We start from the raw sequence: 18,108 nt of genomic DNA, 5'->3' as shown, positions 1-18,108 counted from the left end.
AATTCTTTGGGGACCTATTGACAGCCTTTTGTAATATTAACTTTATTTCTCTATTTCCAAGTTCAACTAGACCACTATATTGAGGGTGATAGGTGAAGCAATTCTATGGTTAACATCATACTTAGCAAGCATTTTATGGAAAGCACCATTAATAAAGTGTGAACCACCATTAGTCATTAAATATCTAGGGACTCCAAACCTTGGGAAAGTAACTTCTTTAAGCATTTTAATGGAAGTGTTATGATCAGCACTACTAGTTGGAATAGCTTCTACCCACTTAGTAACATAACCAACAGCAACCAAAATATGTGTACACCCATTGGAGGAAGCAAAAGGTCCCATATAATCAAAACCCCGAACATCAAATGGTTCAACAGCAAGTGAATAATTCATAGGCATTTCTTGATGCTTACCAGTATTACCTATCCTTGACATTCACCACAAGATAAAACAAACTTACGAGCATCCTTGAAGAGAGTAGGCCAATAAACACTAGATTGCAATACCTTATGAGCATTTCAATCTCCCGCATGATGTCCTCCATAAACTTCGGAGTGAAATTTTCATAGGATTTGTTCATGTTCATGCTCAGGTACACAACGTTTAATAATACCATCTACCCCTTCTTTATAAAGATGTGGGTCATCCCAAAAGTAATGTCTTAAATCATAGAAGATTTTTTTTCTTCTGTTGGTATGTGAAACTAGGTGGTATAAACTTAGCAACAATATAATTACATAATCAGCATACCAACGAGTATTATGAGAAACATTTATTGCAGATAGTTGCTCATCAGGAAAGCTATCATCAATAAGTAGTGGGTCATCAAGAATATTTTCTAACATTGACAAGTTATCAACGATGAGGTTCTCAGCTCCTTCTCTATCAGTGATATGTAAATCAAAAGTCTTGTAATAAGAGAACCCACCTAATGAGTCTAGGTTTAGCATCTTTCTTTTCCATAAGATATTTTATAGCAGCATGATCGGTGTGAACAATCACTTTGGAATCAACAATGTAAGATCTGAATTTATAACAAGAAAACACAACTGCTAAAAATTATTTTTCAGTAGTAGCATAATTTCTTTGAGAACCGTCTAGAGTTTTGCTAGCATAGTGGATAACATTTAATTCCTTTTCAACTCTTTCTCCTAGAACAGAACCCACAACATAATCACTAGCATCACACTAAATTTCAAAAGGTAAGTTCTAATCAGGTGGTTGAACTATAGGTGCAGAAGTTAGGGCTTTCTTAAGTGTTTCAAAGGCTTCTACACAATCATCATCAAAAACAAAGGGAACACCCTTTTATAATAGATTTGTAAGAGGCCTAGAAATTTTAGAGAAGTCTTTAATAAACCCCATATAGAAACCAGCATGACCAAGGAAACTACGAATACCTTTAATATCTTTAGGACATGGCATTTTCTCAATTGCATCAACTTTAGCTTTATCCACCTCAATACCTCGTCCTAAAATCTTACGCCCCGAGCCAATACCTTCATTAACAATAAATTGGCACTTCTCCTAATTCAAGACAAGATTAGTTTGTTCACATCTGTGCAAAACTCGATCAAGGTTGCTTAAGCAATCATCAAAAGAAGTTCCATAAACAGAAAAATCATCAATGAAACCTCTACAATCTTTTCACAAAAATCAGAGAATATAGTAGTCATACATCTTTGAAAGGTAGCAGGTGCATTGCATAAACCAAAAGGCATATGTCTCTAAGCATAAGTTCCAAAAGGGCAAGTAAAAGTGGTTTTCTCTTGATCAGGTTGTGAAACAGGTATTTGAGAAAAAACAGAATGTCCATCAGGAAAACAAAAGTGTGTGTGCTTAGACAATCTTCCTAGCATTTGATCAATAAAAGGTAGAGGGTAATGACCTTTTCTAGTAGATTTATTTAATTTTCTAAAATCAATTACCGTTCTATAGCCGGTAATAATTCTTTGTGGAATAAGTTCATTTTTATCATTAGGAACAACAGTAATACTTCCCTTCTTAGGGACATAATGAACAAGACTTACCCATCTACTATCAGCTATGGGATGGATTATGCCAGCTTCCAAAAGCTTTTGTATTTGAGTTCTTACCACTTCTTTCATCATAGGATTAAAATGTCGTTGATGATAAACAACGGGTTTAGCATCAGGCTCCATACTAATCTTATGCTGACATATAGTGGGACTAATGCCATTAAGATCATCAAGAGTATATCCAATAGCAGCACGGCAATTCTTCACAATTTTTAGTAATCTTTCTTCTTCATGTTCTGAAAGGTTAGCACTAATAATAACAGGATATATCTTTTTCTCATCAAGATAAGCATATCTCAAAGTGTTTGGCAATTGTCTTAATTCAAACACATGATCACCTTTAGGGGGAGGTGGATCTCCTAGAGTTTCAACGCGTATTGTTTTTAAGCAGAGGTTTTTGTTCAAAGAAATTTTTATCTATTTCATTTCTCTCATGCAAGTGGATGTCATTTTCATGGTCTAGAAAATATTGTTCTAGTGAATCGGTAGGAGTGATACATCTCCAACGTACCTATAATTTATGAAGTATTCATGCCATGTTTGCAACATTTTATATGGTCTTGGTATGATTTGATTAGAAGTAAGCCAGACTGACGTTGTTTTCAACAGAACTACCGTGGTGTCGTTTTGTGCAGAAATAATAGTTCTCGGAATGGGCTAAAAATTTACGATGATTTTTTATGGACCAAAAGAGACTCCCGAAGCACCAGAGCTGGACTAGGAGAGTCCCGAGTAGTCCAAAGCCAGGGGGTGCACCCTACCCTGCAGGGCGCGCTTGAGGGCTTGTGGGCCCCTCGGGCACCTCCTTGACTTGTTTTCGGCGCCGAAAATTCTTATAAATATAGAAACCTCCGAAAAGAACCCTAGATCAGAAGTTCCGCCGCCGCAAGCATCTGTAGCCATGAAAAACCAATCGGGAGCCCATTCTGGCACCCTGTCGGAGAGGGAAACCATCACCGGAGGCCATGTTCATCCTCCCGGCGGTCACCATGACGAGGAGGGAGTAGTTCACCATCGGGGCTGAGGGTATGTACTAGTATCTATGTGTTTGATCTCTCTCTCTCTCTATCTCTCTCTCATGTTCTTTATTCTACATGATCTTGATGTACCGCGAGCTTTGTTATTATAGTAGGATCATATGGTGTTTGTCCCCCTCTACCTTCTTGTGATGAATTGAGTTTTACCTTTGAGGTTTCACTATTATGAGATTGAATACTATATGGATTTGAGAACACCTGATGTATGTCTTGCGTGGGATACCAGTGGTGATAATGGGGTGTTCTATTAATTCACTTGATGTTTGTTTTGGCAGTCAACTCACGGATTCCCGAGGTGACATTGGGGTAACCTATGCATAGGGGTTGATGCACGTCTTCGTCCTACGTTCTCTGATAGAAACTTTGGAGCGATTCTTTGTTGCACATTGACGGATTGTTATATGATCCAATTATGTTATCATTGTTGAGAGATTTTGCACTAGTTAAAGTATGAACCCTAGGTCTTGTTTCCAACCATTGCAATACTGTTTTTGCTCACTTTTAATACTTGCTACCTTGCTGTTTTTATATTTTCGTATTATGAAAACCTATATGTACTATCCATATTAGATTTGTATCACCATCTCTTTGCCGAACTAGTGCACCTATACAATTTACCATTGTATTGAGTGTGTTGGCGACACAAGAGACTCTATGTTATTTGGATACATGGTTGTTTGAGAGAGACCATCTTCATCCTACGCCTCCCACGGATTGATAAACCTTAGGTCATCCACTTGAGGGAAATTTTCTACTGTCCTACAAAAGTCTGCACTTGGAGGCCCAACAACGTCTATAAGAAGAAAGGTTGTGTAGTAGACATCAAGCTCTTTTCTGGTGCTATTGCTGGGGAGGTATATCTTTACATCTTGCAATCGAATCTTTTAGTTTCTTGTTTTATCACTAGTTTAGTCTATAAAATAAAATTACAAAAAAAGGAATTGAGGTTGCCTCACATGCTTCATCTTTTTAATGTCTTTCATGAAAATGATGGAAAGGAAAATTGTGCTCAGGTGTTAGAGAAAGAAGTTAATACAATGTCTTCCACTAAATATTTGAATGATGAGTATGATTGCAATGTTGTTAGTATGGACTCTTTGAATATCTATGATGTTACTGATATGCAAAGCCATAATCTTGGGGGTGCTATCTTTGATGAAGATGATATTTTTGTTCCGCATGTTTTGATGAGTAAATTTACTATGATGATATCATGCCTCCTATTTTTGATGATTATGTTGACAAAAGTGGATTTGGATAGGTCATGCCTTTATTTAGTGATGAATCCACTATTTTGGAAGAGGTTTCAATGATTATGATAAAAAGTTGCTATCTAGGATGATTATTGTGATGACATGTATGCTATAAAGAATAATGATAACCATGAAACTTCTCATCATGATTTTAATGGTCAAATTTATTATGTGAATCAAGTGTCCCGTGATAGTTATTTTGCTGAATTTGCTCCCACTATTATGAATGAGAAGAATATTGCTTATGTGGAGAGTAGTAAAATTTCTATGCTTGTGGATCATGAAAATAATGCTTTATGTGATGGTTATATTGTTGAATTCCTTCATCATGCTACTGAAAATTATTATGAGAGAGGAACATATGCTTTTACATATCTCAATAATATCAAGTTTCCTCTCTATGTGTTGAAAATCTTGAAGTTTTGCTTGTTTTACTTTCCTTTGCTAGTTGATTCTTGCTCCAATAAATTGTTTGCTCACAAAATCCCTATGAATAGGAAGTGGGTTAGACTTAAATGTGCTAGTCATATGCTCCTGTTATGTTTCAATTCTTATCTTTTATGTGAGCGTCATTGAAATCAACATGCCTAGCTAAAAAGGCATTAAAGAAAAGCGCTTGTTGGAGACAACCCAATCTTTATACATACTGTTTTTGGTGTGTTCACATGATTATGCTACTATAGTAATCATGTTTTAAAGCTTTTGTTTCAATAAATTGCCAAGTAAGACCTTTGGGATGGTCTATGGTGATAGTTGATTTGATCTTGCTGAAAAACAGAAACATTTGCACTCAGTGGCAGAATTTTAAAAACTCCCAGAAACGTGATTTTGATCTGAATTTTCTACACAAGATTTATATACAAATTTTCTAGGTTGTCCTAATTTTTCGGAATTTTTGGAGTTACAGAAGTATACAAAGTTTCCTGATTACTACAGACTGTTCTGTTTTAAACAGATTCTGTTTTCTATGTGTTGTTTGCTTATTTTGATGAATCTATGAGTAGTATCGGACGGTATGAACCATGGAGAAGTTCGAATACAGTAGATATAACACCAATATGAATTTAGAATGAGTTCTCAACAGTACCTAAGTGGTGATTTGCTTTATTATACTAACGGAGCTTACAAGTTTTCTGTTGAGTTTTGTGTTGTGAATTTTTCAAGTTTTGGGTAAAGTTTTGATGGAAAACGGACTCAGGAGTGGCAAGAGCCTAAGCTTGGGGATTCCCAAGGAATCCCAAGGTAATATTAAAGGAAAACCAAGCATCTAAGCTAGGGGATGCCCCGGATGGCATCCCCTCTTTTGTCTTCAATCCATCGGTAAAATGACTTGAGGCTATATTTTTATTCACCACATGATATGAGTTTTTCTTGGAGCTTCATTTTATTTTTATGAGATTTTCTTGCTTCTATTTATAATAATTTTTTGCATCTTTTAGTTCAATAAAAAGGTCAAGTATAGCCTTTACCATGCTTATTTTGCAAGTCTATATGTTGTTATTTTGAAAACAGAAAGTTTTCTATCATTGTGTGAATATTTATGAATAGTCAGAAAAGGATAAAATCTTCAGATTTTTACACAATGAGTACAAAAATCTACAGTGTGGTAACTTTTCAGAATTTTTGGAGTTAGATAAGTATGAATATTCTTGCATTCTTTAAAGACTGTTCTGTTTAGACAAATTCATGTTATGTTTGCATTGTTTGCATATGTTTGCTTGTTTAATGATTCTATTTAAGGATAGGAGTATGAAATATGCAGAGGGATTTAGTATGCAATGTTGAATAATAATTTTAGTTATTATCTACAGTAGAGGATGGTAAGGTTTTGCATTTGATTTAAACTAACCTATCTCACGAGTTCTTGTTGAGTTTTGTGTGGATGAAGTTTTTGAGATTTAGGGAAACTGTGATATAAAAGGAATTAAGGACACACAAAAGCTCAAGCTTGGGGATGCCCAAGGCATACCAAAATAATATTTCAAGAAGTCTCAAGCATCTAAGCTTGGGGAAGCCCCGGTTGGCATCCCACCTTTCTCCATCAAGAATTATCGGTCAGCCTCGGTTGAGCCTAAGTTTTTGCTTCTTCACATGATATGTGCTATCCTTGGAATGTCATTTTATTTTTGTTTTGCTTGATGTTTGAATAAAGTACTTAAGATCTTAGATTTTATTTATGAGAGAGAGTCTTCACATAGCTACTTAATTATTTAACTACTCATTGATCTTCACTTATATCTTTTTGGAGTAATTTGTCATGAACTCTCGTACTTCACTTATATTATTTTGAGAGTCTTACAAATAGTATGGAAATTTTCTTAGGCTATGAATTTAGTCCAAATATGATGGGTATTCAAGAGGGATATAATAAAAACTTTCATATAAAGAGCATCGAATATATGAGAAGTTTGATTCCTTGCATTTGTTTTGAGATATAGAGATGGTGATATTACTTGTGTTAAGGTTTGTGATTCCTGAAGCATGCACGTATGGTGAACCGTTATGTGATGAAGTCGGAGCATGATTTATTTTTTATTGTCTTCCTTATGAGTGGCAGTCGGGGATGAGCGATGGTCTTTTCCTACAAATCTATCCCCCTGGGAGCATGCGTGTTAGTACTTTGCTTTGATGGCTAATAAATTTTTGCAATAAGTATGTGAGTTCTTTTTTGACTAATGTTGAGTCCATGGATTATACGCACTTTCACCCTTCCACCATTGCTAGCCTCTCTAGTAGCGCGCAACTTTCGTCAACGCATTAAACACACCATATATCCTTCCTCAAAACAGCCACCATACCTACCTATTATGGCATTTCCATAGCCATTTCGAGATATATTGCCATGCAACTCCCACCGTTCGTTTATTATGACACATACCATCATTGTCATATTGCTTTGCATGATCATGTAGTTGGCATAGTATTTGTGGTCTGGCCACCGTTCATATTTTTTATACATGTCACTCTTGATCATTGCACATCCCGGTACACCTGTGACGCCCGGATAATTAAGCTACAGTAACTCTCTACTAATGATGCCACGTCACCTTGATTATTGTTGCTAATCTCGTGTTAGTTCGAAACTGATTCAAATTCAAATTCAAAATCAGGCAAACAATAAAAGTTTTTGAATATTAAAACTAAAATGTTCGGGCTGAGCCAAATAATGCATAGGTAAGTATGGTGGAGAAACCACACTTTTATAAAAGTGTAAAATACTCTAAAATGTTTCAAATAGTAGCAAAAACAATTAGTTGAATGCCTTTTACAATAAATAAAATATTAAACTGTTTTATTTTGTTTCCCAAACTTATGTGGCAGTAGCCTATTTATTAACACTAAATTAGGGACTACTTCTATGGTCTGTAAAACTAAAATAAAAGAGGAACTAAAATAATACAGATAACAGAAAAGAAAAATTAAACAAAAGGAAAAAAAGACAAAAGAAAAATAACAACAAAACTAATCTATTAGGCCCTGTGCCCCATTAGCCGAAAACACGGCCCACTTAACCCCTTCCCCTTCTCCTGTTCACCCCCGTCGCGCTGGACGCGCGCACCGCGTCCATGGGCGAAGATGGCCACGGGGCTGCCGTCCAGTACCCCCGGCTCCTTTAGGTTGATGGCGACCGCTCCCCGAACCCCCTTGACGAACCCTAGCTCACACTCCCATCTCCCTCGCGCCGCTCTCTCCTTCCCCCCACGAGCCCGAAGCACTGCCGCCATGGACTCCGTCGATCTCACGACTACCGTCGCCCCCACGCCTCGAGAACGCGCCTAGGAGATGCGTCGTCGTCCACTACGTCCTCTATGAGGACTCATTCGAGCTCTGCGTCTCTACATCACCGGGACCGAGCGCTTCGTCCTCTTTGATCACCGGCGCCTCTCCGTCGAATACACCATCGCTGCTGCTCCTAAACTCCCAACAGGCCTCCATGCGCCTACTAGGTGAGCTCCGTCGTGGATCCCCTTCCTTCGTTGCTCAATCCGCTGCTGCTACTTGTTGTTGCCGATGATGCTACTCCAGTCGCCGCGGTTGGGCTCACTACGTCGATCCCGTCCAGCCGTGTCTGGTCCCTGTACTCCGCTACGCTCGGGCGGCTCTAGCCGCGCGCCTCACCTCCCCTGCATACGCCTACATCCGCTGCGGCACTACTGCCTGCTGCCGACCGCCCGGCCGCCGCTCGGCTCCTTCCCGCGCCCAGCCCCGCGCCCACGTGCCGGCCTCGCTGGCCTCGCCCGCCTTGCACGCCCCCTGGCCACTCGCCGGCTCCCCGCCAGCCTCGCACCGCTGTACCCTGTCGGGCGGGCTGGTGCTCGTCGCCCAGCACCGCCCGCTGCCCGCAACCCGTTAGCGCCGGTTTGGCCCCAGGGGCCTATGACAAGGGGGCCCCAGCCCCTAAGAACGTTAAAAAAAAGAAGAATAAAAAAAGTAAAGTAAATATTAATTAAATTAACTAATTAAGTGAATTAAATAACCTAATTAATCCTATCAATTAACCTATTAACTACTTAGTTAGTCCAACTAATCCAGTTAGTTAACTAGGCAGTCAATGACAGGGGGGCCCACCCCTGTTGATCAGTCAAAGTTTGACCGATCAACTGGGTCCCCCTGGTCCCACATGTCAGCCAATGTACATTTTGTGTACACTGTGCTAGGTACATCTAGCGATTTAACATTAAATTTTTGAATTAAAATAAATTAGAAAATGAGCTAAAACTTTAAAAATTAATATAAAATAATCCGTAACTCGGATGAAAATACTGTGTACATGAAAGTTGCTCAGAACGATGAGAAGAATCCGGATACGCAGCCCGTTTGTCCGCCACACATCCCTAGCATAGCGAACACGCAACTTTCCCCCTCCGGTTCATCTGTCTGAAAATGCGAAACACCGGGGATACTTTCCCGACTGTTTCGCCCCTTCACCGGTATCACCTACTACCACGTTAGGGCACACCGAACACCGCGTATTGTCTTGTTATGCTTTGTGAAGCTTTGACTGCTTTGTTATTTATTGTGTTCCCTCTCCATTACTTCTTTCCGACAGACCCCGAGACTGCCGGCGACCCCCAGTTCGACTATGATGTTGACGACTCGTCCTTCTTGCCAGAGCAACTAGGCAAGCCCCCCCTTTGATCACCAGATATCGCCTATTCTACCCTCTACTGCTTGCATTAGAGTAGTGTAGCATGTTACTGTTCGGTTACTCCTATTCTGTTGCATAGCCTATCATTGTTGCTACAGTCATTGATACCTTACCCGCAATCCTAAATGCTTAGTATAGGATGCTAGTTTATCATCATTGGCCCTACATTCTTGTCAGTCTGCCTTGCTATACTATTGGGCCGAGATCACTCAGGAGGTGATCATAGGTATATACTATACATATATACATACTATACAGATGGTGACTAAAGTCGGGTTGGCTCGTTGAGTACCCGCAAGTGATTCCGATGTGGGGGCTGAAAGGATAGGTGGCTCCATCCCGGTAGAGGTGGGCCTGGGTTCCCGACGGCCCCCGACTGTTACTATGTGGTGGAGCGACAGGGCAGGTTGAGACCACCTAGGCGAGAGGTGGGCCTGGCCCTGGTCGGCGTCCACGGTTACTTCATAATAACACGCTTAACGAGATCTTGGTATTTGATCTGAGTCTGGCAACTGGCCTATACGCACTAACCAACTACGCAGGAACAGTTATGGGCACTCGACGTCGTGGTATCAGCCGAAGCCTTCTTGACGTCAGCGACGGAGCGGCACGCGCCGGGTTGGACTGTGTAACGCAACTTACTTTGTAATGGAGGTTGCTAGGTCTGCTCACCGGCCGCGTACGCAACATGCAGGTGTGCAATGGGAGATGGGCCCAGACCCCTACGCGCATAGGATTTAGACCGGCGTGCTGACCTCTCTGTTGTGCCTAGGTGGGGCTGCGACGTGTTGATCTTCCGAGGCCGGGCATGACCCAAGAAAGTGTGTCCGGCCAAATGGGATCGGGCGTGTTGGGTTATGTGGTGCACCTCTGCAGGGAAGTTTATCTATTCGAATAGCCGTGTCCCTCGTTAAAAGGACGACCCGGAGTTGTACCTTGACCTTATGACTACTAGAACCGGATACTTAATAGAACACACCCAAACCAGTTCCACAGACAACCCGGTGATCGCTTTTCCACAGGGCGACGAGGGAAGGATCGCCGGGTAGGATTATGCTATGCGATGCTACTTGGAGGACTTCAGTCTACTCTCTTCTACATGCTGCAAGACGGAGGCTGCCAGAAGCGTAGCCTTCGATAGGATTAGTTATCCCCCCTCTTATTTTGGCATTCTGCAGTTTAGTCCACTGATATGGCCCTTTACACATATACCCATGCATATGTAGTGTAGCTCCTTGCTTGCGAGTACTTTGGATGAGTACTCACGGTTCCTTTTCTCCCCCCTTTTCCCCTTTCCCTTCTACCTGGTTGCCGCAACTAGATGCTGGAGCCCAGGAGCCAGATGCCACCGTTGACGACGACTCCTACTACACCGGAGGTGCCTACTACTACATGCAGCCTGCTGACGAAGACCAGGAGTAGATAGGAGGATCCCAGGCAGGAGGCCTGCGCCTCTTTCGATCTGTATCCCAGTTTGTGCTAGCCATCTTATGGAAACTTGTTTACTTATGTCTGTACTCAGATATTGTTGCTTCCGCTGACTCGTCTATGATAGAGCACTTGTATTCGAGCCCTCGAGGCCCCTGGCTTGTATTATGATGCTTGTATAACTTACTTATGTTTTAGAGTTGTGTTGTGATATCTTCCCGTGAGTCCCTGATTTTGACCGTACACGTTTGCGTGCATGATTAGTGTACGATTGAATCGGGGGTGTCACAAGTTGGTATCAGAGCTGACTGCCTGTAGGAATCCCCCTTCCAAACTCCTTGGCCGAAGTCGAGTCTAGACATTGCTAAACTTTTACTAACATGGCTGTGTGCCTTACGGGCCAACGTCGCCATTGGGTGGTATTAGGATCTTTTACTCCTCGTCTATACTCTCGGACTCTGATCTCTCTTCTATTCGGGATAAATGAATTTTGCTAAATCTAACATTAGGATCTCATTATCACTTTCACCCGGAGAGCACCTTATTACCGATGATCGTCTGCTGCACCAGAAGACCCTGAAGATACTCTCAGTTGTTAACCGGAGAACTTGTGTTCATTGTGTTTGCAATTCCCGTTCCACCGTCAACCCTTATGGATAACTACATGCAGTTGTCATTCTTACATTCATCCCCGGTTGATCTTGTTATTACAAGATACCCTGAAATACTCGTCGCTGTTTCAATAATCCTTTGTGCCTACTGCCTTGCAGTTCCTTGACGCCTGAATACACCTACAAATTAATCCTCACACTTACCGAGGATTTGTTTCTCCCCAGTTGTTCAGGTGTTTCACGAAATTCTTCAAAATATTATCCGATCTTTCGAGAATTCTCTGCAGCCTATGGCTCTAGAAATTCTTGTCTGCCTGCATTATGGTTAAATCCAAATGCCTAGCATTATTCATTGACATTCTTTGCACTATCAATTTGAGACCATTGATTCAATATGATGCGGATGTTCGCAATCATCAGTCGCAATTAGGATTCATCCTTCTGGCTCAGACGTCATTTTTGAACATGAGCTGGTTCTTGACCAATCAAATTGTCGTTGATTGTACTTGAGGGAGTCTTAGACTAGGGGGTGTCCGGATAGCCGAACTATCACCGTTGGCTGGACTCGTAGACTATGAAGATACAAGATTGAAGACTTCGTCTCGTGTCTGGATGGGACTTTCCTTGGCGTGGAAGGCAAGCTTGGCAATATGGATATGTGGATCTCCTACCATTGTAACCAACTCTGTGTAACCCTAACCCTCTTCGGTGTCTATATAAACCGGAGAGTTTTAGTCCGTAGGTAGAACAACGATCATACCATAGGATAGCTTCTAGGGTTTAGCCTCTTTGATCTCGTGGTAGATCTACTCTTGTACTACCCATATCATCAATATTAATCAAGCAGGAGTAGGGTTTTACCTCCATCGAGAGGGCTCGAACCTGGGTAAACACATCATGTCCCTTGTCTCCTGTTACCATCCGCCTAGACGCACAGTTCGGGACCCCCTACCCGAGATCCGCCAGTTTTGACACCGACATTGGTGCTTTCATTGAGAGTTCCAATGTGTCGTCACCTTTAGGCCCGATGGATCCTTCGATCATCAACAACGACGCGGTCTAGGGTGAGACTTTTCTCCCTGGACAGATCTTTGTATTCGGCGGCATTGCACTGCGGGCCAATTCACTTGGCCATCTGGAGCAGATTGAAAGCTACGCCCCTGGCCATCAGGTCAGATTTGGAGGTTTGAACTATACGGCTGACGTCCGCGGAGACTTGATCTTCGACGAGTTCGAGCCACAGCCAAGCATGCCGCACTATCACGATGGGCATGATCTAGCTCTGTTGCCGGACAGTGCCCTGGAGGCCGCACAAGTATCCACTCCGACCCTTAGCTCGGAGCCGACTGCGCCGATCGAGGACGGGTGGCTGGACACCGCCTCGGGGGCTGCTACCTCTACGGCGATAGAGATGAATACCAACCCTGTCCTTTGTGAAGCTCGTGACTCCAAGGTGCCGGAATCCTCTCCGGACTCCGAACCTTCTGCGCCCCTGCCAATTGAATCCGATTGGGCACCGATCATGGAGTTCACCGCTGCGGACATGTTTCAGCACTCGCCCTTTGGCGACATCCTGAATTCGCTAAAGTGTCTCTTTATCAGGAGAGCCCTGGCCGGATTATGGTCAGGACAGTTGGGATGCAGACGATGAAGAAATTCAAACCCACCCAGCACCCACTGCTAGACCTAACCGACATGCTAGACTTCGACTCCGAAGACATCGATGGTATGGACGACGATGCAGGAGATGACCAAGAACCAGTGCCTACAGGGCACTATAAGGCCACCTCGTCATACGAAATTTACATGGTGGACATCCCAAAGGATGGGAATGGTGATGGAACAACGGAGGACGACCCCTCCAAGAAACAGCCTAAGCGCCGACGTCAGTGGCGCCGCTCTAAATCCCGCCACAGCAAAAATGGAGATTCCGGCACCGGAGACAATAACACCTCGAACAGTGTCGAAGACAACCCCCTCCAGCAGGATTCAGCACAGGAGGATGGAGAAGCCAGCCCTCATGAGAGAGCGGCAGACAGAGAGGTAGAGGACGATAATTATATGCCTTCCTCCGAAGACGAGGCAAGCCTCGACAACGACGAATTTGTCGTGCCTGAGGATCCCGTCGAACAAGAGCATTTCAAACGCAGGCTTATGGCCACGGCAAGCAGCCTCAAGAAAAAGCAGCAATAGCTTAGAGCTGACCAAGACTTGCTAGCCGACAGATGGACTGAAGTCCTTGCGGCCGAAGAGTATGAACTCGAACGCCCCTCCAAGAGCTTCCCAAAACGTAGGCTGCTACCCCGATTAGAGGAGGAAGCACCTAAACCTACATCACCAGCGCATAATACGACCGACCGGCCACCTCGTGGCCGCGATAGAGAGGCCTCTCGGCCCTACACTCAAGCCGCACCCTGGCACTGCTCAAAAAATACCAAGGCGCGAGAAAATGCGCCAGACCTGCGGGATATACTCGAGGACAAGGCAAGGCAAACAAGATCGATCTACGGATCGCGTGGGCGCCCCACGATACCTGATGATAACCGTCACGCCGGATACAGCAATTCCGGCCAGGCCGAACATAGTAGACAAAGCTCATTTGAGCTGCGTCGTGATATAGCCCAATACAAAGGCGCCGCACACCCACTATGCTTCACAGACGAAGTGATGGATCATCAAATCCCTGATGGTTTCAAACCCGTAAACATTGAATCATACGATGGCACAATAGATCCGGCGGTCTGGATCGAGGACTATCTCCTTCACATTCACATGGCCCACGGTGATGATCTACGCGCCATCAAATACCTCCCACTCAAGCTTAAAGGACCAGCTCGGCATTGGCTCAACAGCTTGCCAGCGGAATCAATTGGTTGTTGGGAAGACCTGGAAGCCGCATTCCTTGATAACTTCCAGGGCACATATGTGCGACCACCAGACGCTGATGACCTAAGCCACATAATTCAGCAGCCAGAAGAATCAGCCAGACAATTTTGGACACGATTCCTAACCAAGAAAAATCAAATCGTCGACTGTTCGGATGCAGAGGCCCTTGCAGCCTTCAAACACAACATCCGCGACGAGTGGCTTGCCCGGCACCTAGGACATGTAAAGACGAAATCCATGGCAGCCCTCACAACACTCAAGACCCGCTTCTGCGTGGGAGAGGATAGCTGGCTAGCTCGTAGTAACAACATGACCAAGAGCCCTGGTAATTCGGATACCAAGGACACCAACGGCAGGTCGCGTCGCAACAAGCACAAGCACCGCATTAATGGCGACAATACTGATGATACGGCAGTCAATGCCGGATTCAAAGGCTCTAAACCCGGTCAGCGGAAAAAGCCATTCAAAAGAAATACTCCGGGCCCGTCCAATTTGGACCGAATACTCGATCGCTCGTGCCAGATACACGGCACCCCCGAAAAGCCAGCCAATCACACCAACAGAGATCGTTGGGTGTTCAAGCAGGCAGGCAAGTTAACTGCCGAAAACAATGACAAGGGGCTGCATAGCGATGACGAGGAGGAGACCCGGCCGCCGAACAATAGAGGACAGAAGGGTTCCCCCCACAAGTGCGGACGGTGAACATGATATACGCAACCCACATACCCAAAAGGGAGCGGAAGCGTGCACTGAGGGACGTATATGCGATGGAGCCAGTCACCCGAAAGTTCAATCCGTGGTCCTCCTGCCCGATCACTTTTGATCGAAGGGACCACCCCACTAGCATCCGCCATGGCGGATTCGCCGCATTGGTTCTTGACCCAATCGTCGACGGATTTCACCTTACTAGAGTCCTGATGGACGGCGGCAGCAGCCTGAACCTGCTTTATCAGGATACAGTGCGCAAGATGGGCATAGACCCCTCAAGGATTAAACCCACAAAGACGACCTTCAAAGGCGTCATACCAGGTGTAGAGGCCAACTGTACAGGCTCAGTTACACTTGAAGTGGTCTTCGGATCCCCAGATAACTTCCGAAGCGAGGAGTTAATCTTCGACATAGTCCCGTTCCGCAGCGGATATCATGCACTGCTCGGACAAACCACATTTGCAAAGTTCAATGCGGTGACGCACTATGCATACCTCAAGCTCAAGATGCCAGACCCTCGAGGATTCATTACGGTCAACGGAAACACCGAGCGCTCTCTCCGAACGTAGGAGCATACAGTGGCTCTCGCGGTGGAAGTACAAAGCAGCCTCTTAAGGCAATTCTCGAGTCCGGCTGTTAAGCGGCCGGACACCGTCAAGCGCGCCCGGAGTAACCTACAACAAGACCGCCTGGCACGTTCTGAGCATGCATAGCAATGCGGCCCCAACCCCAGCCCTCGTGAAATCGCGAGACCAGTACCACGCGTACATAACTATGCTCTGGAGATACCATGGGCATAGGGGTAGGGGCACGACCACGGCATACCCGGAGAGCGGCTCAACCGCACCATTGGCTCCCAATTGTGTCATTCTTTTTTCTTCTTATTCTCAGGACTCTGTTTTCCAGAAGCCCTGTCCGGCAGTAGAATTGCTGAACTCACGATGCAACAGCCAGGGAAGCAGAAAAGCTACGTCGAGTGTCCAGGTGGTCTCTATTACGAGCAGTATACCTGTTTTACATACCATCCCGCAGCCTACCCCTGGAGGGGGACATGTTAAATAGTCCCATCCCTTTCTTATCACACTATTTGCATCGTTCTGCTTTCATTGCAGTATTTTTTGAATAAACAATGCATCGCTTTTTGCCTATTATTGCATTCCTTTTTCTATCTATATATGTTCACTTATGACATGTTGCATCCGTACGCTTTGGTACGGCCAAATCCACCAGGGGCTTAAGTTCCCCAAAATATGGTGTGATAAGTCCGAACACTTTCACAAGTGCGGCACCCCGAACTTATAGCATTATATGCATCGGCTCCGAATCATGTCTTGGGTCAATAGTTGGGTTTGCCCGGCTCCCATGTTTTGGTACCTTACGTTCCGTTATATCAACTAAGGTAGCGCTGGGAGAACCACTGCGATTGTGCCCCAGTTGAGCTGGGTTGAGCACCTCAGTGGAGAAAGCTAAAACTGACCGTCATGATAGGGCGAGAGCCGGTCGCTGTTCGAGAGGTTTTTTTCGAGTCCCTAAAGACTTATGCCGCTTAGAGCGAGGAGTCGGCTTTGTCTGGCCCAGGCATGGATAGCGCCCCGAATTCGGTCTTCTGAACACTAGGGGCTTCGCCGAAATTTAAAATTATAGAATTCTATGGCTAAGTGGGAGTGTTTAAGCATTATAAGATGGTTGCCTCGTTCGTTGTGTTGAGCGCCTCCCTCGAAGGACCCAAAAATGGGAACAAGAGCGCTCAAGTTTATCCCGAACACCCCAGCACTCGTGGCATGGGGGCTGAAGCCAACGACTTGCCATCTCTCAAATTTGATAAACGGCCGCACAGAAGGTAATATTTTAAATTAACAAGCGTTGCTTAGCACATAGGAACAAAGTTTTCAGCGCACAGGATAACAAATGTGAGTCTACTCAAAAATTACATCTTTGGAGCACTCACCCACTATAAGGCGGGCACCCTTCAGGACACCCTTATAATACATGTCGGGCATGCAATACTCCTTTCCCGGCGGTGGCGCCTCCGTCACAAGCTTCTCGGCGTCCATCTTGCCCCAGTGCACTTTAGCGCGGGCAAGGGCCCGACGGGCACCTTCAATGCAGACGGAACGCTTGATGACTTCAATCCATGGACAGGCGTCCACCAGCCGCCGCACCAGACCGAAGTAGCTCCCAGTCATGGCTTCTTTAGGCCACAGCCGAACTATGAGGCCCTTCATGGCCTGTTCGGCCACCTTGTGGAGCTTGACCAGCTGCTTTAGTTGGTCGCTCAGGGGCACCGGATGTCCGGCCTCAGCATATTGAGACCAGAACACCTTTTCCGTCGAGCTCCCCTCCTCGGCTCGGTATAACGCGGCAGGATCGGATACACTACGGGGCAGATCTGTGAACGCTCCTGGAGAGCTCCGAATTCGGGTAAGTAACGGATAATTCACTTTTACATGCTTGCTTTGCATGAAGAATGCCTTACCCGCCGCTATCTTTTTTATCGCCTCAATCTCCTGGAGGGCCTTCTGGGCTTCGGCCTTACCGGCTTTGGCACTCTCAAGAGCCGAGGCGAGCTCGGACTCTCGAGTCTTCTAGTCACGCTCCAAACTCTCATTTTTTTGCACGAGAGCCTAGAGCTCTTGCCGCACCTCCGCCACCCACGCCTCCTGCTTCTCTCGCTCGGTGCGTTCCGCGGCCGCATTTCTTTCGGCCTTGGACACCGCTTCCTTCAGGGTCACCACCTCGTTCGTGGCCCCTGCAATACTCACGTTATTCCTGTCAATCTTTGCAACCAAATCCTTTCTATAAGGTATTACTTACCTTCCTTGTCCTCGAGCTGCTTCTTGGCACGGCCGAGCTCGTTCTCGGACCGCTCGAGGCTCTCCTTCAATACATTAACCTCCGCAATAAGTGCGGCAGAGGTCGGCAGCGCAGCCTGCATTCCCATATTGACATGCTTATGTTAGACTCCTGCGTATATCTTTTTAGATCCTCAGTTCAGCT

The sequence above is a fragment of the Triticum aestivum genome, chromosome 3B (assembly GCF_018294505.1).
Source record: "Triticum aestivum cultivar Chinese Spring chromosome 3B, IWGSC CS RefSeq v2.1, whole genome shotgun sequence".
Classification (NCBI taxonomy): Eukaryota; Viridiplantae; Streptophyta; class Magnoliopsida; order Poales; family Poaceae; genus Triticum; species Triticum aestivum.
The sequence above is the reverse complement of the archived record's forward strand: the minus strand, read 5'-3'. Positions refer to the sequence as shown.